Source organism: Salmo salar, unplaced genomic scaffold (genome assembly GCF_905237065.1).
Source record: "Salmo salar unplaced genomic scaffold, Ssal_v3.1, whole genome shotgun sequence".
Lineage (NCBI taxonomy): Eukaryota > Metazoa > Chordata > Actinopteri > Salmoniformes > Salmonidae > Salmo > Salmo salar.
This window is the reverse complement of record NW_025550938.1, coordinates 77501-99577: the sequence shown is the minus strand read 5'-3', so window position 1 is coordinate 99577 and position 22077 is coordinate 77501. Positions and strand designations below refer to the sequence as shown.

The window sequence follows — 22077 nt, the reverse complement described above, 5'->3', positions numbered from 1 at the left end:
CTGTCTGGCTTCCCACAGCCCCCGTTTAAAGAGGCTTATGAGAAGCCATAGTAGAAATCTGTCCCTTTCCGTCCCCCTCGCTCTCCCTACTCCTCTCTCTACCCGAGCCCACGACAAAATAAAATCCCCTCTTACCTTACCTAACAACACCCGTGCCCTAGCCCACACTACTCCGGCAAAGGCACAGTCCCAAAAGGCATGGCGCACTGTCTCCTCCCCACCACAAGATGGTCTTGGGCAGGTGGGGATCGCGCCAAGCTATGCCGGTACATAATGGAACGCACCGGCAAACACTTATGGAGGCTCAACCAATTCAGGTCCTTGAGCCTGTTGTCCAGACCCGCGCCTGCACTCCCTCCCAGACCACTTCCGGGATACCCACCACAGGTGTCGGACACCCTCCCTGTCTGACCTCCTCGTACAGGTGCTTGTGGTCTAAACCTACTCGGGCAACTTCAACCTCGGGGTGCGCACGTAACCACTTGGCCGCGTGCCCAAAGTGCCACGGCAGCTGTTCCGCCCGAGGACCCGTGTTCGACCACACCATTACGCTTCTCGCCTGGTATGAGAAGAACACCCGCAGGAGGTAACCGGACGGGTGTACTACCGGATGAGCAAGCTCTGTCAACAAAAAGAAACAAAAATTGAGTCCAGCTTGAGGGGGAAGTGTGGTACCCCCCTACCTCCCTCCCCGATGGGGCCAAAGCATGCGTGCCCTGGCGACCCACTCGTACCTGCCACCCCACATGAACTGAAACACTAGCCTCACTAGAGGCCTCCTCAGACAAGCCGGCAATGGGTAGATGTACGCCAAATATAAAAGAGACGGCAATACATCCACCTTGAGGACCAGGACCTTGCCTACAAAAGACAACGACCTAGCCCTCCACATCGCTAGCTTCCTCTGTACCACTGCGATGCCCATGTTCCAGTTCAGCGTCGCTGAGCCGGAGGTCTCAAAATGAACCCCGAGAATCTTCAGGGCCCCGTTACAGAGAGATAACCCCCCGGGCACATCCGTCCTACCACGCCATCTTCCGAAAAACTTAACGGAAGACTTTGCGTGGTTAAGAACCGCTCCCGGCGCTCGGGTGAAGTCCCCAATAATGGCAAGGGACCTTGTCAAGCACGAGTCCTTGCAAAGCAGCAAGGAAGTGTCGTCGGCGTACTGCGTCACCTTAACGCGCAGACCGCCACTTCCAGGGATTAACAAGCCTTCCACCCCTGTGTCTGCCCTAATGGCAGCCCCCAGAGGCTCCATGTACAGTACGAAGAGGAGAGCCGAGAGCGGGCACCCCTGCCTGACCCCTGACGAGAGGTCAAAAACGTCACCCATGTGACCGTTTACGCTAACCCGGCACCCCGCTCCGACATATAAAGTACGGATCCATCCTATGAACTTTTCCCCAAATCCTAATCTACCTAATACTCTGAAAAGAAAAGATCTATTCACGCGATCAAAGGCTTTCGCCTGATCAAGCGCTGCTACCATTAAAGGCAGACCTCTATCTTCTACCCAAGCGATGGAGTCCCTAATCAACTGCAGGTTCCACCTGATAGAGCGGCCCTCTACCCCGCACGTCTGATCCTCATGAACGACGTAGGGAAGGGCTGTGCGCAACCGATCCGCTAGGACCTTTGCAAGTATCTTGTAGTCTACACACAGCATGGTCAATGGCCGCCAGTTGCCAAGGTCTGTGGCGTCCCCCTTCTTGTGAAGAAGTGACAGCACACCGACGGTCATTGATCCCCCCGGGAACCCCGTCTCGAGAATGGCCTTCAAGACTTCGAGGACCACCGGTCCGAGTATCCCCCAAAACTTGAGGTAAAACTCGGCCGGCAGCCCATCCATCCCAGGTACCTTCCCTTTTCCCATCCTCCTAAGGGCGCTCTCAACCTCTTCTAGGGAGATCTGAGCCTCCATCGCTTCTCTAATGTCCTCCGGCAATCGCCGGGACAAGTGTTCTAAAAACACATTTCCCTGCTCTACATCTACTTCCCTCTCCTTAAAGAAACTTCGGAAATGATCAGTTGTTACTCTGACCATCTCCTCCGGCTCTCTAGCTACACTACCATCTTCTTTCCTAACCCCGTACATTACCTTTCTACTCTGTCTATCCCTTACCGACTTAAAGAACATTGTGGAACAAGTCTCGTTATGTTCTAAAAAGCCGCTATGCGCACGCTCCAGGAAAGCTCGAGCCTTCCGCTCCTGCAGCTCCCTGAGTTGCGCCTTCAGGGCAGTGGATCTCTCCCAGTCGACCGACCCGCCGAGGTTGCCTGCCTCGTACTCGAGTTCGAGCAACCTATGGATATGATCCACCTCCCTCCTTTCCTCCCTTTTTCTCCTCTTACAATATCCTATAATAAAGATCCTAATCCTTACCTTGACTAAGTCCCACCACTCCAACACCCCTCGCACATGGACCGGAGGCCCTCAAACCCCGAAACACACCAATAAAGGCATTAACAAAGGCTTGCTCATCCAGCACCTCCCGATCTAACTTCCAATACCCCCCTACCGAAGAGGCAGACTGGAGAACTCACCTGCAGGAGCACCCCGTCGTGATCTGAAAAGAACACAGGCAACAGCCGACCAGACAACTGACCCAAGGACCTGGATAGAAAAATATAGTCAAGCCTCCGCGCAACCCCTGGAGTTGCGCCAAGTGGGACCGGCCATTTTCGGAGTAGTGTGCAGGCCACCATCAACCAGACCATGGCAAGCCATTAGCCCGGTGATGGCGCCTGCACTGCTGTCCCCCTACCCCTAAATCTATATTAAAGTCCCCCCTATCACCAACTGCCTATTTGTGACACACAGGGGCGTCAGACAGTCCACCATCTCCCTCCTGTCTGCCGCCACCTGTGGTCCGTACACCCCAACTAATCTATACCTACAATCTCTTAATGTGACATCCACCCCCAAAACCCTCCCCTGCATAACAACAAAAGTATCCTCAACCTTTACCTCCCTATTCCCAAACAAGATCCCTACCCCGAAGAGTGAACCCCCCTATACCCCAAACTGATTCCCCTTTATCCCACTCCCTCTTAAACCTCACAACATCCCCCCCATCCCTTAGGTGAACCTCCTGTAAAAACAAAAATCAAACCCCACACCCTCTAAATAACTAAACACCGCCCTTCTTTTTATCCTATCCCTCAAACCCCTTACATTTAAACTAACAAAAGTAATTTTATCCATAATGAAAACATTAACAACAACCTACTAATAACAAAAAACAAAACAAGAGGCTCACCCGATGCTCCCCCGCTCCATCTCCTCCGACAGGGAAGTAAAAATGCTCCCCTCATCCGAAGGATACAGATCCTCCTCAGATGAGCCCACCTGCTTGCGCACAACTTGGGACACTCTGTCTCCCCCTTCCTCTAAGACCCCCAAGTCATCTGCCCATGAAGCCGGGGAAAGGGTTGGGGATGGAGGTTTCCGGCTTCTCTGAACAGCCTTGCGACCCTCCATCCCCAGGATGCAGAGATAGAGTAGCGGTCGTCATGTCCATTTCCTCTAGGGGTAAAGGGAGGGATGAGTCCTGTGAGGACAGGGGGGCCACATCAGCGGCACTGTCTTTAACCCCCATCGCACGCTTGCCTGCCCCTTCCCCTATGCCTCCCACCTCTTTCTGCACATCACCCTTCCGCTTCGTCCTCTTCTTCTTGCCGACGTAGGGTTCCTGCTCCAGTTCCGGGATCACCCTCCCTACTGACGATTCCTTCCCATCCTGCCCGAGTTCGAGCGGCACACCAGAGTCTGAGGCCCACTCCCCTGCCCTTGACCCCAACACCGGAAGATTTTCCACCATTTCTACCAGGGCCCCAAGCCCCTCCACCCCATCAAGTAATGATCCCATGCTCTCCATTCCTCCACCCGCCTCCTCCACCTCCGGCTTCTGGATAGCGGACCCCTCACCTCCTTTCACTGACGGCCCTGATGTCACCTCTTTCCCGGCCCTTGCACGTGGAGTGGGCGTTGGTGAGGATGGTCTCTCCTGCTCCTTCTTCTCTGGGTCTTTCTTGCTAGACCCAGGGTCCCTTCTTTGCAGATGTTCCCCCACAGAGTCTCCTCCTTCCTTTCTGCCTGCCGTCGCCTCGGCATATGACTGCCGACAGGACGGACAGTCCCGGAACAGGTGCAGCCTACTACCACACCCGTGGCATTCCTTCGGCTCCCTACAGTCCTTTGCCTCATGCTCCCCCGATTTGCAAAACCTGCATCTCCCTGTACTGCAGGCAGCTGTAACGTGCCCATACTCCCTACATTTCTTACAGAAAGGGGGTTGACGGGTGTAAAGAGCATCCCCCTGTCCGAACCCAGAGAAAAGACCGCCGGGGGATGTAGGAAGCCATCAAACCCTTCCTTATCCGGCCTAAGGAGCACCTGGAACTGACGGCGGCCATTCCAGAATCCCAAAGAGTCCTTCACATATCTTGCCCCTGATGTGACGTCACAAAAACGGCCCAGAAATGCCCCTATGGCGATATCCGTTACATGAGGATTGTACATATGTACATTAATAGTTCTGAAATTGGTCTTAGACAGACATGTTACATTGAAAAAGGACAATGGCTTCTCTCCAGCAGCCGCTTTGGCTCTGTCCATTATAATGTCGCACATACCTTCTGTATGAAAGGTCACGTCATATGCTTCCTCCATAGCATTTCCCTGCAGACACATAACCTCTGGGACTTTGACTTTCAGGGCCCCCATCAAAACGGTTCTTCCAAAGGAATCTCTTGGCAAGCGTGTATCTTCTTCCTTCTTCCAAGCGAAACGGATTGTGTTCTTAAGTCCAGTCCTGGGGACCGACCCTGCGCTACTGTTGTTCGCCATCTCCTCACGGAAAAAACGGAAACCAAGTTGAAAAATAACTTAACTGGCTTTCCTTCTTACTCCCTCCGGCCTTCGACCTTCTGACTCAGCGGGCTTTGGGGCACCTCGGTACCAAGCTTGATCTGAGCCAAAAGGCCGAGAAGCGATAACCCACAAATTGACCCCTGCACCCGCCGGTCCCCGGGGCCTCGGCAGACCTCATCGGTTTGGCAAAAGTTGGCTCCTCCTCACCCAACGCTTCCCTGGTGACAGGCGGGTGTGTTTTTTTTAAAAGTCGCTAATGCGTCGTTAGGTCACTAGCTCTTTAATCCTAGTGCGACTATTTGTTCAATGCCCGGCAAATACACCAGTCATCGTCGGGCTTGAACTCAATTGCCCGAGCGACTACTTTGAGTGGAAAAAAATACGCCGGTCGGTCAGCCGGCTTCAAGTCAAACGCCTGAGCAAAAAGTCTCGGCGTCATCTCTGTCAATTTCTCTTGAAACAAGATACCGGGCTCTGCCAGAAGCAAAGCCCTTCCAAAAATACGTTGAACTCGTAAGTGTTCCTCTCCACGGAAGTCTTTAGTAAAAGGCGAAAGGCTTGTGCGTAATGAAGAGAAACCAGAGTCGTATGGAAGTCAGAGGTCGGGGCCCGAGACACACACGGTGCACTCTAGGCCGGGTCCCCGCGGGTGGTCCCCGAACCCACTCTTCCAAGTTTTCGAGGGCTGTGGGTAAAAAGTCACAGACAAAACGACAGACAGACAGACAGACAGACAAATCCTGGTGAAGTGATTGTATTTTTGGGGGGGCTCAAAACACACACACACACACAATCCTGGTGAAGTGATTGTATTTTTTGGGGGGGCTCAACACACACACACACACACACACACACACACACACACACACACACACACAATCCTGGTGAAGTGATTGTATTTTTTGGGGGGGGGGCTCAAAACACACACACACACACACACACACACACACACACACACACACACACACACACACACTCTCCTGGCCAATGTTTTTTTTTTTTTTTTTTTTTAAGTAAAATGGCGGGAAAACGGGGGACCCCCATGAAGGGGGCTTCGCACTTGTTTCAGTTTGGATGATTCTTCTTTTTTCATTCCTTCTCTTCTTCTGCTAGCTGTTTTACATAGCTTGGTGTATTTCTTTTTCCTTGACAATGGGAGAAAAGTGTTGCACCGTTCCCGGAGGTACTGCAATACCGGGTCGATCGTGGAGCGGACGGAGCAAGCCCCATTTCCGACTCCCTGTTCGAAAAATCCATTTAATATGTAGTCCCCCGATGGGGGACGTATCAGATATTAAACTGATAAGAACAGATTTTTTTTTTTTTTTTTTTTTTTACAAAATATATTTATTACATTCAAGCCTTTCAATACAAAACCATATATCAATCAAAAATCATAACTAGGCATTTATAAACTACAACACAAACACTAAAACCCCAAAACAAAAACTCGTCTTCCCTGCCCTTCCCACCTACAAACCAAAACCCATACCCACATCAAATACCCAAAGAAACTCACCCTATACTCCCGACCGACGGGGACGCCTCCTCCACTCCTGACGCTCCACCGTCGGCCACCATCCCCTCTCCCCTGGAAACAAAATCAATATCCGGCACACCCACACTCTGTGCCTTGTGCCCCCCACTCAAATCCACCACCCCCTCCCGACTCCGGCCCGGGGACCCCATGCCCCTAAACAGGGAGCTTAAACCTCCCTCCATCGCCCAATCCTGGGCCATTCCTGTGAGGTCCAGCTCAGATAGGGGTGTAAAGGAGAAGGAAGAGGGAGCCCACGAGGGCCCTGCAACCTCCCCCTCCCCTCCCCCCTGATCTGCCCTCCCCCCTCTTTTACCACCTTTCCTCCTTGAGCGCTCCCCCTTTTTAGTCCTTTTAAGTGGTGGAGTAAAAGGCAAAACGTTCTCATAACTTGCCTCCTTCTCCACCTCTACCCGTGGTTCCCCTTTTTTACTGCCCCCCCTCCTTCACTCCCTCTCCCTCTGGTCCCGCCACCACTGCCTTCTCTGTCTCCTCCCCTTCAGTCTCCTTCCTCTCCACCTCCGTCTTCCCTGTCTCCTCCTTCTCTGTTCCCTTCTCCAGCTCCTTCTCCACCGCCGTCTTCTCCGACCCCTCCACTCTCTTATCTCCTTCCTCCTCCTGCTCCTTCTCTCCTTCAGCCTCCTGCTCCTCCTCTCCTTCAGCCTCCCGCCCCTCCGATTCCACCATGTCCACTTCTTCCTTTTCCTCTTCTTCTCCTACTGTCGCTCTGTCCTTCTTCTCCCGCCGTGTGTCCTTTTCCTCTGTGCCAGTTCTTGTTTCTTTGTCCCCTCCTCTTCTTCCCCCATCCCCGGCTCTCGCTCCCCCAGCTGCAGACGCCAGTATGACCGGTGACGCGCCGGGCATTCACGCCACAGGTGCGTAATCATGCCACACCCGTGACATGCCTTCGGCGCGTCACAGTCCCTCGCCTCGTGCTCCGCAGATCCACAATACCTGCACTTCTTTGTGCTGCACGAGGCGAGGATATGACCATAGGCCATACAACGCCTGCAGAACGGGGCTGACGTGCATAATACAACGTCCCCTGTCAGCCCCCAGGAGAACATCGCCGGCGGATGGAGGTAACCCCAACCCCTCAGGGTCCTCCCTGAGCAACGCCTGGAATCCTCTCTTCCCATCCCAGAAGCCCAGGGAGTCCCTGAGGAGCCTTGCCGAGGAGACATTGTCCATGTAGCGCCCAAGGAAAGTCCTCACCTCCTCGTCCTTCACATGAGGGTTATACATATTAACCGTGACCACCCGGAAATTAGTTTTTCCCAGGCTGGTCACCTCGTAATGACACATCGGTCCATCCTTTCCCACTTCTCTCGCCCTCCTCATCACGTCCTCATACCTGTCTTCTTTGTGGAGCGTCACGTCGTAAGCCACCTCCAGTGGGTTCGCCTGGAGGCACAACACTTCCCCCCACCTCCAACTTTAGGATCCCAATCAATATTTTTCTCCCAAAGGTCTCCCTCCCAAACGGCTCCATCTCCTTGTTCCTCCAGGCGAACCTCACCGTGTTCGCTATCCCGACTCCAGGCATCTTGTTTGGAGCATGTCGAGCCATCTTGAAAAAAGCTCTCTTAAAAAGAAGCCACTAGAAAAATTATTTTTTAAAATGGAAAAAAACCGTCTCCCACACTCCAAACCTTTCCTCCCTCCGGCCTTCCTTCGACCTTTTGGCTCAGCGGGCTTTGGGGCACCTCGGTACCAAGCTTGATCTGAGCCAAAAGGCCGAGAGCGATAACCCACAAATTGACCCCTGCACCCGCCGGTTGCCCGGGGGCCTCGGCAGACCTCATCGGTTTGGCAAAAGTTGGCTCCTCCTCACCCAACGCTTCCCTGGTGACAGGCGGGTGTGTTTTTTTTAAAAGTCGCTAATGCGTCGTTAGGTCACTAGCTCTTTAATCCTAGTGCGACTATTTGTTCAATGCCCGGCAAATACACCAGTCATCGTCGGGCTTGAACTCAATTGCCCGAGCGACTACTTTGAGTGGAAAAAATACGCCGGTCGGTCAGCCGGCTTCAAGTCAAACGCCTGAGCAAAAGTCTCGGCGTCATCTCTGTCAATTTCTCTTGAAACAAGATACCGGGCTCTGCCAGAAGCAAAGCCCTTCCAAAAATACGTTGAACTCGTAAGTGTTCCTCTCCACGGAAGTCTTTAGTAAAAGGCGAAAGGCTTGTGCGTAATGAAGAGAAACCAGAGTCGTATGGAAGTCAGAGGTCGGGGCCCGAGACACACACGGTGCACTCTAGGCCGGGTCCCCGCGGGTGGTCCCCGAACCCACTCTTCCAAGTTTTCGAGGGCTGTGGGTAAAAAGTCACAGACAGACAGACAGACAGACAGACAGACAGACAGACAGACAGACAGACAGACAGACAGACAGACAGATAGATAGATAGATAGACAATCCTGGTGAAGTGATTGTATTTTTGGGGGGGCTCAAAAACACACACACACACACAATCCTGGTGAAGTGATTGTATTTTTTTGGGGGGCTCAAAACACACACACACACACACACACACACACACACACACACACACACACACACACACACACACACACACACACACCTCTCCTGGCCAATGTTTTTTTTTTTTTTTTTTTTTTTTTAAGTAAAATGGCGGGAAAACGGGGACCCCCATGAAGGGGGCTTCGCACTTGTTTCAGTTTGGATGATTCTTCTTTTTCATTCCTTCTCTTCTTCTGCTAGCTGTTTTACATAGCTTGGTGTATTTCTTTTTCCTTGACAATGGGAGAAAAGTGTTGCACCGTTCCCGGAGGTACTGCAATACCGGGTCGATGCGTGGAGCGGACGGAGCAAGCCCCATTTCCGACTCCCTGTTCGAAAAATCCATTTAATATGTAGTCCCCCGATGGGGGACGTATCAGATATTAAACTGATAAGAACAGATTTTTTTTACAAAATATATTTATTACATTCAAGCCTTTCAATACAAAACCATATATCAATCAAAAATCATAACTAGGCATTTATAAACTACAACACAAACACTAAAACCCCAAAACAAAAACTCGTCTTCCCTGCCCTTCCCACCTACAAACCAAAACCCATACCCACATCAAATACCCAAAGAAACTCACCCTATACTCCCGACCGACGGGGACGCCTCCTCCACTCCTGACGCTCCACCGTCGGCCACCATCCCTCTCCCCTGGAAACAAAATCAATATCCGGCACACCCACACTCTGTGCCTTGTGCCCCCCACTCAAATCCACCACCCCTCCCGACTCCGGCCCGGGGACCCCATGCCCCTAAACAGGGAGCTTAAACCTCCCTCCATCGCCCAATCCTGGGCCATTCCTGTGAGGTCCAGCTCAGATAGGGGTGTAAAGGAGAAGGAAGAGGGAGCCCACGAGGGCCCTGCAACCTCCCCCTCCCCCTCCCCCTGATCTGCCCTCCCCCCTCTTTTACCACCTTTCCTCCTTGAGCGCTCCCCCTTTTTTAGTCCTTTTAAGTGGTGGAGTAAAGGCAAAACGTTCTCATAACTTGCCTCCTTCTCCACCTCTACCCGTGGTTCCCCTTTTTTACTGCCCCCCCCTCCTTCACTCCCTCTCCCTCTGGTCCCGCCACCACTGCCTTCTCTGTCTCCTCCCCTTCAGTCTCCTTCCTCTCCACCTCCGTCTTCCCTGTCTCCTCCTTCTCTGTTCCCTTCTCCAGCTCCTTCTCCACCGCCGTCTTCTCCGACCCCTCCACTCTCTTATCTCCTTCCTCCTCCTGCTCCTTCTCTCCTTCAGCCTCCTGCTCCTCCTCTCCTTCAGCCTCCCGCCCCTCCGATTCCACCATGTCCACTTCTTCCTTTTCCTCTTCTTCTCCTACTGTCGCTCTGTCCTTCTTCTCCCGCCGTGTGTCCTTTTCCTCTGTGCCAGTTCTTGTTTCTTTGTCCCCTCCTCTTCTTCCCCCATCCCCGGCTCTCGCTCCCCCAGCTGCAGACGCGTATGACCGGTGACGCGCCGGGCATTCACGCCACAGGTGCGTAATCATGCCACACCCGTGACATGCCTTCGGCGCGTCACAGTCCCTCGCCTCGTGCTCCGCAGATCCACAATACCTGCACTTCTTTGTGCTGCACGAGGCGAGGATATGACCATAGGCCATACAACGCCTGCAGAACGGGGGCTGACGTGCATAATACAACGTCCCCCTGTCAGCCCCCAGGAGAACATCGCCGGCGGATGGAGGTAACCCCAACCCCTCAGGGTCCTCCCTGAGCAACGCCTGGAATCCTCTCTTCCCATCCCAGAAGCCCAGGGAGTCCCTGAGGAGCCTTGCCGAGGAGACATTGTCCATGTAGCGCCCAAGGAAAGTCCTCACCTCCTCGTCCTTCACATGAGGGTTATACATATTAACCGTGACCACCCGGAAATTAGTTTTTCCCAGGCTGGTCACCTCGTAATGACACATCGGTCCATCCTTTCCCACTTCTCTCGCCCTCCTCATCACGTCCTCATACCTGTCTTCTTTGTGGAGCGTCACGTCGTAAGCCACCTCCAGTGGGTTCGCCTGGAGGCACAACACTTCCCCCCACCTCCAACTTTAGGATCCCAATCAATATTTTTCTCCCAAAGGTCTCCCTCCCAAACGGCTCCATCTCCTTGTTCCTCCAGGCGAACCTCACCGTGTTCGCTATCCCGACTCCAGGCATCTTGTTTGGAGCATGTCGAGCCATCTTGAAAAAAAGCTCTCTTAAAAAGAAGCCACTAGAAAAATTATTTTTTGAAAATGGAAAAAAACCGTCTCCCACACTCCAAACCTTTCCTCCCTCCGGCCTTCCTTCGACCTTTTGGCTCAGCGGGCTTTGGGGCACCTCGGTACCAAGCTTGATCTGAGCCAAAAGGCCGAGAAGCGATAACCCACAAATTGACCCCTGCACCCGCCGGGCCCCCGGGGGCCTCGGCAGACCTCATCGGTTTGGCAAAAGTTGGCTCCTCCTCACCCAACGCTTCCCTGGTGACAGGCGGGTGTGTTTTTTTTTTAAAAGTCGCTAATGCGTCGTTAGGTCACTAGCTCTTTAATCCTAGTGCGACTATTTGTTCAATGCCCGGCAAATACACCAGTCATCGTCGGGCTTGAACTCAATTGCCCGAGCGACTACTTTGAGTGGAAAAATACGCCGGTCGGTCAGCCGGCTTCAAGTCAAACGCCTGAGCAAAAGTCTCGGCGTCATCTCTGTCAATTTCTCTTGAAACAAGATACCGGGCTCTGCCAGAAGCAAAGCCCTTCCAAAAATACGTTGAACTCGTAAGTGTTCCTCTCCACGGAAGTCTTTAGTAAAAGGCGAAAGGCTTGTGCGTAATGAAGAGAAACCAGAGTCGTATGGAAGTCAGAGGTCGGGGCCCGAGACACACACGGTGCACTCTAGGCCGGGTCCCCGCGGTGGTCCCCGAACCCACTCTTCCAAGTTTTCGAGGGCTGTGGGTAAAAAGTCACAGACAGACAGACAGACAGACAGACAGACAGACAGACAGACAGACAGACAGACAGACAGACAGACAGACAGATAGATAGATAGATAGACAATCCTGGTGAAGTGATTGTATTTTTGGGGGGGGCTCAAAAACACACACACACACACAATCCTGGTGAAGTGATTGTATTTTTTGGGGGGGGGCTCAAACACACACACACACACACACACACACACACACACACACACACACACACACACACACACACACACACACACACTCTCCTGGCCAATGTTTTTTTTTTTTTTTTTTTTTTTAAGTAAAATGGCGGAAAACGGGGACCCCCATGAAGGGGGCTTCGCACTTGTTTCAGTTTGGATGATTCTTCTTTTTCATTCCTTCTCTTCTTCTGCTAGCTGTTTTACATAGCTTGGTGTATTTCTTTTCCTTGACAATGGGAGAAAAGTGTTGCACCGTTCCCGGAGGTACTGCAATACCGGTCGATGCGTGGAGCGGACGGAGCAAGCCCCATTTCCGACTCCCTGTTCGAAAAATCCATTTAATATGTAGTCCCCCGATGGGGACGTATCAGATATTAAACTGATAAGAACAGATACTACACTTGATCTGAGCCAAAAGGCCGAGAGCGATAACCCACAAATTGACCCCTGCACCCGCTCGGGCTCCCGGGGGCCTCGGCAGACCTCATCGGTTTGGCAAAAGTTGGCTCCTCCTCACCCAACGCTTCCCTGGTGACAGGCGGGTGTGTTTTTTTTTTATAAAGTCGCTAATGCGTCGTTAGGTCACTAGCTCTTTAATCCTAGTGCGACTATTTGTTCAATGCCCGGCAAATACACCAGTCATCGTCGGGCTTGAACTCAATTGCCCGAGCGACTACTTTGAGTGGAAAAAATACGCCGGTCGGTCAGCCGGCTTCAAGTCAAACGCCTGAGCAAAAAGTCTCGGCGTCATCTCTGTCAATTTCTCTTGAAACAAGATACCGGGCTCTGCCAGAAGCAAAGCCCTTCCAAAAATACGTTGAACTCGTAAGTGTTCCTCTCCACGGAAGTCTTTAGTAAAAGGCGAAAGGCTTGTGCGTAATGAAGAGAAACCAGAGTCGTATGGAAGTCAGAGGTCGGGGCCCGAGACACACACGGTGCACTCTAGGCCGGGTCCCCGCGGGTGGTCCCCGAACCCACTCTTCCAAGTTTTCGAGGGCTGTGGGTAAAAAGTCACAGACAGACAGACAGACAGACAGACAGACAGACAGACAGACAGACAGACAGACAGACAGACAGACAGACAGATAGATAGATAGATAGACAATCCTGGTGAAGTGATTGTATTTTTGGGGGGCTCAAAAACACACACACACACACAATCCTGGTGAAGTGATTGTATTTTTTTGGGGGGGCTCAAAACACACACACACACACACACACACACACACACACACACACACACACACACACACACACACACACACACACACTCTCCTGGCCAATGTTTTTTTTTTTTTTTTTTTTTTAAGTAAAATGGCGGGAAAACGGGGACCCCCATGAAGGGGGCTTCGCACTTGTTTCAGTTTGGATGATTCTTCTTTTTCATTCCTTCTCTTCTTCTGCTAGCTGTTTTACATAGCTTGGTGTATTTCTTTTTCCTTGACAATGGGAGAAAAGTGTTGCACCGTTCCCGGAGGTACTGCAATACCGGGTCGATGCGTGGAGCGGACGGAGCAAGCCCCATTTCCGACTCCCTGTTCGAAAAATCCATTTAATATGTAGTCCCCCGATGGGGGACGTATCAGATATTAAACTGATAAGAACAGATTTTTTTTTTTTTAGAAAAAATAATTTATTACGTTCTATGCCATTCATTCAATACAAAATCATACCTTTCATACAAAATCAATAGAATGGCATTTTAATTTACAAAACAAAACAAACCAAAAACCCCAAAACAAAACTCAGGGGAGCATCGTCCCTCCCCGTCATCCTACACACTACCTTTCCCTATCTCCCCCGTCCCTATTCTAAAATAACCCCAGCCCTAATCCCCCTTCCATCTCTCCCGTGCAGCGTGCTGCCCCACTTCGTCTCCTCCCTCTTCATCCTCCCCCTCAAATCTGCTTCCACCCTCCTCACTATTCCTTCCACCCCCCAATCTCTCCCTGTCTTGACCATGTTCTGCCTGGCTTCCCACAGCCCTCGCTTAAAGAGGCTCATGAGAAGCCAGAGCAGAAACTCTATCCCTATCCGTGCCCCTCGCTCTCCCTACACCTCTCTCTAACCTAGCCCACGTCAAAACAAAATCACCTCTAACCCTTCCTAACAACACCCGTGCCTTTGCCCATACTACTCCGGCAATGGCACAGTCCCAAAAGACATGGCGCACAGTCTCCTCCCTGCCACAAGAAGGTCTTGGGCAGGTGGGGGATCGCGCCAAGCTATGCCGGTACATGGTGGAGCGTACCGGCAAACACTTGTGGAGGCTCAACCAATTCAGGTCCTTGAGCCTGTTGTCCAGGCCCCGCGCCTGCACTCCCTCCCAGACCGCCGCCGGGATGCCCACTACAGGTGCCGGACTTACTGCCCGTCTAACCTCCTCGTACAGGTGCCTGTGATCTAAACCTACTCGGGCGACTTCAACCTCGGGGTGCGCACGCAGCCACTTGGCCGCATGGCCAAAGTGCCACGGCAGCTGTTCCGCCCGAGGACCCGTGTTAGACCACACCATTACGCTTCTCGCCTGATACGAGAAGAACACCCGCAGGAAGTAACCGGACGGGTGTAGTACCGGCTGAGCAAGCTCCGTTAACAGAAAAGAAACAAAAATTGCGTCCAGCTTGAGGGGGAGATGTGGTACCCCCCTACCTCCCTCCCCGATGGGACAGATCATGCGTGCCCTGGCGACCCACTCGTACCTGCCACCCCACATGAACTGAAACACTAGCCTCACTAGAGGCCTCCTCAGACAAGCCGGCAATGGGTAGATGTACGCCAAATACAAAAGAGATGGCAGTACATCCACCTTGAGAACCAGGACCTTGCCTAAAAAGGACAAAGACCTAGCCCTCCACATCGCTAGCTTCCTCTGTACCACTGCGATGCCCATGTTCCAGTTCAGCGTCGCTGAGCCGGAGGTCTCAAAGTGGACCCCGAGAACTCTCAGGGCCCCGTTACAGAGAGATAACCCTCCGGGCACATCCGTCCTACCACTCCATCTTCCGAAAAATTTAACGGAAGACTTCGCGTGGTTCAGAACCGCCCCGACGCTCGGGTGAAATCCCCAATAATGGCAAGGGACCTTGTCAAGCACGAGTCCTTGCAAAGCAGCAAGGATGTGTCGTCGGCGTACTGTGTCAACTTGACACGGAGACCGCCACTTCCAGGGATCAGCAAGCCCTCCACCCCTGTGTCTGCCCTAATGGCAGCCCCCAGAGGCTCCATGTACAGAACGAAGAGGAGAGCCGAGAGCGGGCATCCCTGCCTGACCCCAGACGAGAGGTCAAAAACGTCACCTAAGTGACTGTTAACGCTAACCCGGCACCCCGCTCCGACATATAAAGTACGGATCCATCCTATAAACTTCTCCCCAAATCCTAATCTGCCTAACACCCTGAATAGAAAGGATCTATTCACGCGATCAAAGGCTTTCGCCTGATCAAGCGCTGCTACCATTAAAGGCAGCCCTCTATCTTCTACCCAAGCGATGGAGTCCCTGATCAACTGTAGGTTCCACCTAATAGAGCGTCCCTCTACCCCACACGTCTGATCCTCGTGGACGACGTAGGGAAGGGCTGTGCGCAACCGGTCTGCTAAAACCTTTGCAAGTAGCTTGTAATCTACGCACAGCATGGTCAACGGCCGCCAGTTGCCAAGGTCAGTTGCTTCCCCCTTCTTATAAAGAAGTGACAGCACACCGACCGCCATTGATCCCCCCGGGACCCCCGTCTCAAGGATGGCCTTCAAGACTTCGAGGACCACTGGTCCAAGTATACCCCAAAACTTGAGGTAAAACTCTGCCGGCAGCCCATCCATCCCAGGCACCTTCCCTTTTCCCATCCTCCTGAGAGCGCTCTCAACCTCCTCGAGGGAGATCTGAGCCTCCATCACATCTCTAATGTCCTCCGGCAATCGCCGGGACAAGTGTTCTAAAAACACATTTCCCTGCTCTACATCTATTACCCTCTCTTTAAATAAACCTCGGAAATGATCAGTTGTCACCCTGACCATTTCCTCCGGTTTTCTAACTATGCTACCATCTTCTTTCCTCACCCCATGCATTATCTTCCTACTCTGTCTGCCCCTAACCGACTTAAAGAACATAGCGGAACAAGTCTCATTATGTTCTAGAAAGCCATTATGCGCACGCTCCAGGAAAGCTCGAGCCTTCCGCTCCTGCAGCTCCCTGAGCTGCGCCTTCAGGTCAGTGGATCTCTCCCAGTCAATCGACCCGCCGAGGTTGCCTGCCTCGTACTCGAGTTCGAGCAACCTTTGGATACGATCCACCTCCCTCCTTTCCTCCCTTTTTTTCCTCTTACAATATCCTATTATAAAAGCCCTAATCCTTACCTTAACTAAATCCCACCACTCTAACACCCCTCGCACATGGACCGGAGGCCTTCAAGCCCCGAAAGAAACCAAAAAAGGTGTCAACGAAAACTTGCTCCTCCAGCACATCCCGATCTAATTTCCAGTACCCCCCTACCGAAGAGGCAGACTGGCGACCCCACCTGCAGGAGCACCCCGTCGTGATCTGAGAAGAACACAGGCAACAGCCGCCCAGACAACTGACCCAAAGACCTAGATAGGAAAATGTAGTCGAGCCTCCGCGCAACCCCCCGGGAGTTGCGCCATGTGGGACCAGCCATTGTCGGAGTAGAGTGCAGGCCTCCATCAACCAGACCATGGCAAGCCATTAGCCCGGTGATGGCGCCTGCACTACTATCCCCCGCTAACCCTAAATCTATATTAAAATCCCCCCCTATCACTAAGTGCCTATTTGTAACACACAGGGGCGTCAGACAGTCCACCATCTCCCTCCTGTCTGCCGCCACCTGCGGCCCATACACCACCACTAACCTATACCTACTATCCCTAAAAGTGACATCCACCCCCATAACCCTCCCTTGCATCACAACAAACGTGCCCTCCACCTTCACCTCCCTATTCCCAAACAAAATCCCCACCCCCGTAGAGTGAACCCCACCTATACCCCAATACGACTCCCCCTTATCCCACTCCCTACTAAACCTTTTGACATCCCCTCCATCCCTCAGGTGAACCTCCTGTAAAAAACAAACATCAAAACCCACCCCTTCCAATAAACTAAAAACCGCCCTCCTCTTAACAAAATCCCTCAAACCCCTTACATTTAAACTAAAAAAATTAACAGAAATTTGTAATTTAAAAACAAAACCCTTATTTCAACACACTTAAACCCCAAAATAACAACAAAAAACAGGAGACTCACCCAATGCTCCCCTGCTTCTCCTCATCCGGCGGGGACGTCTTCTCCTCTCCTGACGTCCCCCCGTCCTCCTCCATCTCTCCAACCCAGGATGCAGGCATGGTGTTAGGCCTTGGAGTGCCCTGCATCCTGGGTTCCCCACCAACACCCTCCGTTCCTCTCTCCCTGTAGGCTGCTGGACTGAGGTCTAGAGCAGGGGACCCCAACTCCCCAAGCAGGAGTTGAGATCCCCCCTCAGACACCCAGCCCAGCTCCACTCCCTGGGAGTCTCCCTCCGCCAGATGTTGAGGGCCCGAGGAAAACAGCGAGGACAAGGGCGTCCTTCCCTCCCCCATCCCTCGCTTGCCCCCTTCCCCCCCCTCACAGCCTGTCGAGCCGCTCCTCCTCTTCCCTTTCTTCTTTGCGTTGGAGGTATCGGGGAGACACCACTCCCCCCTCCCTGCCAGCTCCTCCACCATCCCCCTCATCTCTTCAATGAGGGCGCTTGACATACTGTCCCCCCCACTCCTTCACTCCTCCTTTCTTCTCAGCTCCTTCTTCTGGTCCCATCTCCTCCATTTCCGTCGCCGTTCCCTCCTCCACCTCCGCTCTCTCTACTGTCCCAGTCTCCTTCTCCTCTTCTCCTTCACCTCCTTCCACCACCTTCCCCTCCTCTCCTTTTGTTCCAGCCTTCTTTTGTCCTTGCCTCTCTCCTCTCGCAGCCTCCTTCCTCCCGTCCTCTTCCCGTCCAGTCTTTTCCCCTGTGCCATCACTGTCTTCCGGTCCCTTTCTTTCTCTTCTTCCCCCATCCCCCGTTCCCCCTCCAGCTGCAGACGCGTACGACCTTTGACGAGCCGGGCAATCACGCCACAGGTGTGTTGACGAGCCACACCCGTGGCAAGCCTTGGGCTCGTCACAATCCTTGGCCTCGTGCTCTCCCGACCCACAGAACCTGCACTTTCTGGTGTTGCACGAGGCCAGGATATGACCGTAGGCCATACAACGCCTGCAGAACGGAGGCTGACGGGCATAAAACAATGTCCCCTGTCAGCCCCCAGGGAGAACATCGCCGGGGGATGGAGGTAGCCACCCAAACCCTTCGGGTCCTCCCTGAGAAGGACCTGGAACCCTCTCCTCCCGTTCCAGAATCCCAGGGAGTCCCTGAGGTGCCTCGCTGAGGAGACATTATCAACATATCTCCCCAGAAAGGCCCTCACCTCCTCATCCTTTACATGTGGGTTATATATAGTGACGGTGACCACCCTGAAATTGTTCTTAGCCAGGCTGGTCACCTCGTAATGGCACAGGGGTCCTTCTTTCCCAACCTCTCTTGCCTTCCTTAGTACCTCTTCATGCTTCTCCTCTTTGTGCAGTGTCACGTCAAAAGCTCCCTCCATGGGATTCGCTTGGAGGCATAGCACGTCCTTCACTTCCAAATTCAGGATCCCCATTAAAATGGTTCTCCCGAATGTCTCTCTTCCAAACTGTTCCATTTCTTTATTCCTCCAAGCGAATCTCACCGTATTTGCCATCCCGGTACCAGGCATCACCTTGTTGGAAGAGTAGCGTGCCATTTCCGTCCTGGACAATGACACGCTCCTCAAAAACCAAAAATGCTCTCTTAAAAGAAGCCCAAAAAATAAAGTAGCAAAAATGGAAAAAGTTTTTCACTCAACAAAAAAACTATCGCCCTCCTACCTCCGACCTTCTGACTCAGCGAGCTCTGGGGCACCGCAGTACCAAGCTTGATCTGAGCCAAAAGGCCGAGAAGCGATAACCCACAAATTGACCCCTGCACCCGCCGGGCCCCCGGGGGCCTCGGCAGACCTCATCGGTTTGGCAAAAGTTGGCTCCTCCTCACCCAACGCTTCCCTGGTGACAGGCGGGTGTGTTTTTTTTTTAAAAGTCGCTAATGCGTCGTTAGGTCACTAGCTCTTTAATCCTAGTGCGACTATTTGTTCAATGCCCGGCAAATACACCAGTCATCGTCGGGCTTGAACTCAATTGCCCGAGCGACTACTTTGAGTGGAAAAAATACGCCGGTCGGTCAGCCGGCTTCAAGTCAAACGCCTGAGCAAAAAGTCTCGGCGTCATCTCTGTCAATTTCTCTTGAAACAAGATACCGGGCTCTGCCAGAAGCAAAGCCCTTCCAAAAATACGTTGAACTCGTAAGTGTTCCTCTCCACGGAAGTCTTTAGTAAAAGGCGAAAGGCTTGTGCGTAATGAAGAGAAACCAGAGTCGTATGGAAGTCAGAGGTCGGGGCCCGAGACACACACGGTGCACTCTAGGCCGGGTCCCCGCGGTGGTCCCCGAACCCACTCTTCCAAGTTTTCGAGGGCTGTGGGTAAAAAGTCACAGACAGACAGACAGACAGACAGACAGACAGACAGACAGACAGACAGACAGACAGACAGACAGACAGACAGATAGATAGATAGATAGACAATCCTGGTGAAGTGATTGTATTTTTGGGGGGGCTCAAAACACACACACACACACAATCCTGGTGAAGTGATTGTATTTTTTTTGGGGGGCTCAAAACACACACACACACACACACACACACACACACACACACACACACACACACACACACACACACACACACACACACACTCTCCTGGCCAATGTTTTTTTTTTTTTTTTTTTTTTTTTAAGTAAAATGGCGGGAAAACGGGGACCCCCATGAAGGGGGCTTCGCACTTGTTTCAGTTTGGATGATTCTTCTTTTTTCATTCCTTCTCTTCTTCTGCTAGCTGTTTTACATAGCTTGGTGTATTTCTTTTTCCTTGACAATGGGAGAAAAGTGTTGCACCGTTCCCGGAGGTACTGCAATACCGGGTCGATGCGTGGAGCGGACGGAGCAAGCCCCATTTCCGACTCCCTGTTCGAAAAATCCATTTAATATGTAGTCCCCCGATGGGGGACGTATCAGATATTAAACTGATAAGAACAGATACTACACTTGATCTGAGCCAAAAGGCCGAGAAGCGATAACCCACAAATTGACCCCTGCACCCGCCGGCCCCGGGGGCCTCGGCAGACCTCATCGGTTTGGCAAAAGTTGGCTCCTCCTCACCCAACGCTTCCCTGGTGACAGGCGGGTGTGTTTTTTTTTAAAAGTCGCTAATGCGTCGTTAGGTCACTAGCTCTTTAATCCTAGTGCGACTATTTGTTCAATGCCCGGCAAATACACCAGTCATCGTCGGGCTTGAACTCAATTGCCCGAGCGACTACTTTGAGTGGAAAAATACGCCGGTCGGTCAGCCGGCTTCAAGTCAAACGCCTGAGCAAAAGTCTCGGCGTCATCTCTGTCAATTTCTCTTGAAACAAGATACCGGGCTCTGCCAGAAGCAAAGCCCTTCCAAAAATACGTTGAACTCGTAAGTGTTCCTCTCCACGGAAGTCTTTAGTAAAAGGCGAAAGGCTTGTGCGTAATGAAGAGAAACCAGAGTCGTATGGAAGTCAGAGGTCGGGGCCCGAGACACACACGGTGCACTCTAGGCCGGGTCCCCGCGGTGGTCCCCGAACCCACTCTTCCAAGTTTTCGAGGGCTGTGGGTAAAAAGTCACAGACAGACAGACAGACAGACAGACAGACAGACAGACAGACAGACAGACAGACAGACAGACAGACAGACAGATAGATAGATAGATAGACAATCCTGGTGAAGTGATTGTATTTTTGGGGGGGCTCAAAACACACACACACACACAATCCTGGTGAAGTGATTGTATTTTTTGGGGGGGGGCTCAAAACACACACACACACACACACACACACACACACACACACACACACACACACACACACACACACACACACACACACTCTCCTGGCCAATGTTTTTTTTTTTTTTTTTTTTTTTTTAAGTAAAATGGCGGAAAACGGGGACCCCCATGAAGGGGGCTTCGCACTTGTTTCAGTTTGGATGATTCTTCTTTTTCATTCCTTCTCTTCTTCTGCTAGCTGTTTTACATAGCTTGGTGTATTTCTTTTTCCTTGACAATGGGAGAAAAGTGTTGCACCGTTCCCGGAGGTACTGCAATACCGGGTCGATGCGTGGAGCGGACGGAGCAAGCCCCATTTCCGACTCCCTGTTCGAAAAATCCATTTAATATGTAGTCCCCGATGGGGGACGTATCAGATATTAAACTGATAAGAACAGATTTTTTTTTTACAAAATATATTTATTACATTCAAGCCTTTCAATACAAAACCATATATCAATCAAAAATCATAACTAGGCATTTATAAACTACAACACAAACACTAAAACCCCAAAACAAAAACTCGTCTTCCCTGCCCTTCCCACCTACAAACCAAAACCCATACCCACATCAAATACCCAAAGAAACTCACCCTATACTCCCGACCGACGGGGACGCCTCCTCCACTCCTGACGCTCCACCGTCGGCCACCATCCCCTCTCCCCTGGAAACAAAATCAATATCCGGCACACCCACACTCTGTGCCTTGTGCCCCCACTCAAATCCACCACCCCCTCCCGACTCCGGCCCGGGGACCCCATGCCCCTAAACAGGGAGCTTAAACCTCCCTCCATCGCCCAATCCTGGGCCATTCCTGTGAGGTCCAGCTCAGATAGGGGTGTAAAGGAGAAGGAAGAGGGAGCCCACGAGGGCCCTGCAACCTCCCCCTCCCCTCCCCCCTGATCTGCCCTCCCCCCTCTTTTACCACCTTTCCTCCTTGAGCGCTCCCCCTTTTTAGTCCTTTTAAGTGGTGGAGTAAAAGGCAAAACGTTCTCATAACTTGC

At 52.2% G+C, this 22077-nt stretch overlaps 9 non-coding genes and 3 pseudogenes across 9 annotated transcripts; all 12 read right to left on the bottom strand.

Moving 5' to 3' along the window:
* Positions 1-5346: 5346 nt before the first annotated feature.
* Positions 5347-5463, bottom strand: LOC123740467 (U5 spliceosomal RNA). Its single transcript, XR_006768356.1, has one exon. It is a non-coding gene; the product is annotated as a U5 spliceosomal RNA (small nuclear RNA).
* A 574-nt stretch (positions 5464-6037) lies between these two features.
* Positions 6038-6223, bottom strand: LOC123740405 (U2 spliceosomal RNA). Its single transcript, XR_006768304.1, has one exon. It is a non-coding gene; the product is annotated as a U2 spliceosomal RNA (small nuclear RNA).
* A 2285-nt stretch (positions 6224-8508) lies between these two features.
* On the bottom strand, positions 8509-8625 carry LOC123740466 (U5 spliceosomal RNA). The gene has a single exon (XR_006768355.1). It is a non-coding gene; the product is annotated as a U5 spliceosomal RNA (small nuclear RNA).
* Positions 8626-9181: 556 nt separating this feature from the next.
* LOC123740354 (uncharacterized) lies at positions 9182-9353 on the bottom strand (annotated as a pseudogene).
* A 2288-nt stretch (positions 9354-11641) lies between these two features.
* LOC123740465 (U5 spliceosomal RNA) lies at positions 11642-11758 on the bottom strand. Its single transcript, XR_006768354.1, has one exon. It is a non-coding gene; the product is annotated as a U5 spliceosomal RNA (small nuclear RNA).
* A 556-nt stretch (positions 11759-12314) lies between these two features.
* On the bottom strand, positions 12315-12504 carry LOC123740609 (U2 spliceosomal RNA). Its single transcript, XR_006768485.1, has one exon. It is a non-coding gene; the product is annotated as a U2 spliceosomal RNA (small nuclear RNA).
* A 350-nt stretch (positions 12505-12854) lies between these two features.
* On the bottom strand, positions 12855-12971 carry LOC123740464 (U5 spliceosomal RNA). Its single transcript, XR_006768353.1, has one exon. It is a non-coding gene; the product is annotated as a U5 spliceosomal RNA (small nuclear RNA).
* Positions 12972-13527: 556 nt separating this feature from the next.
* On the bottom strand, positions 13528-13705 carry LOC123740617 (uncharacterized; annotated as a pseudogene).
* A 5722-nt stretch (positions 13706-19427) lies between these two features.
* Positions 19428-19544, bottom strand: LOC123740463 (U5 spliceosomal RNA). Its single transcript, XR_006768352.1, has one exon. It is a non-coding gene; the product is annotated as a U5 spliceosomal RNA (small nuclear RNA).
* A 563-nt stretch (positions 19545-20107) lies between these two features.
* LOC123740374 (U2 spliceosomal RNA) lies at positions 20108-20298 on the bottom strand. Its single transcript, XR_006768299.1, has one exon. It is a non-coding gene; the product is annotated as a U2 spliceosomal RNA (small nuclear RNA).
* A 345-nt stretch (positions 20299-20643) lies between these two features.
* Positions 20644-20760, bottom strand: LOC123740462 (U5 spliceosomal RNA). The gene has a single exon (XR_006768351.1). It is a non-coding gene; the product is annotated as a U5 spliceosomal RNA (small nuclear RNA).
* Positions 20761-21320: 560 nt separating this feature from the next.
* On the bottom strand, positions 21321-21493 carry LOC123740378 (uncharacterized; annotated as a pseudogene).
* Positions 21494-22077: the final 584 nt, after the last annotated feature.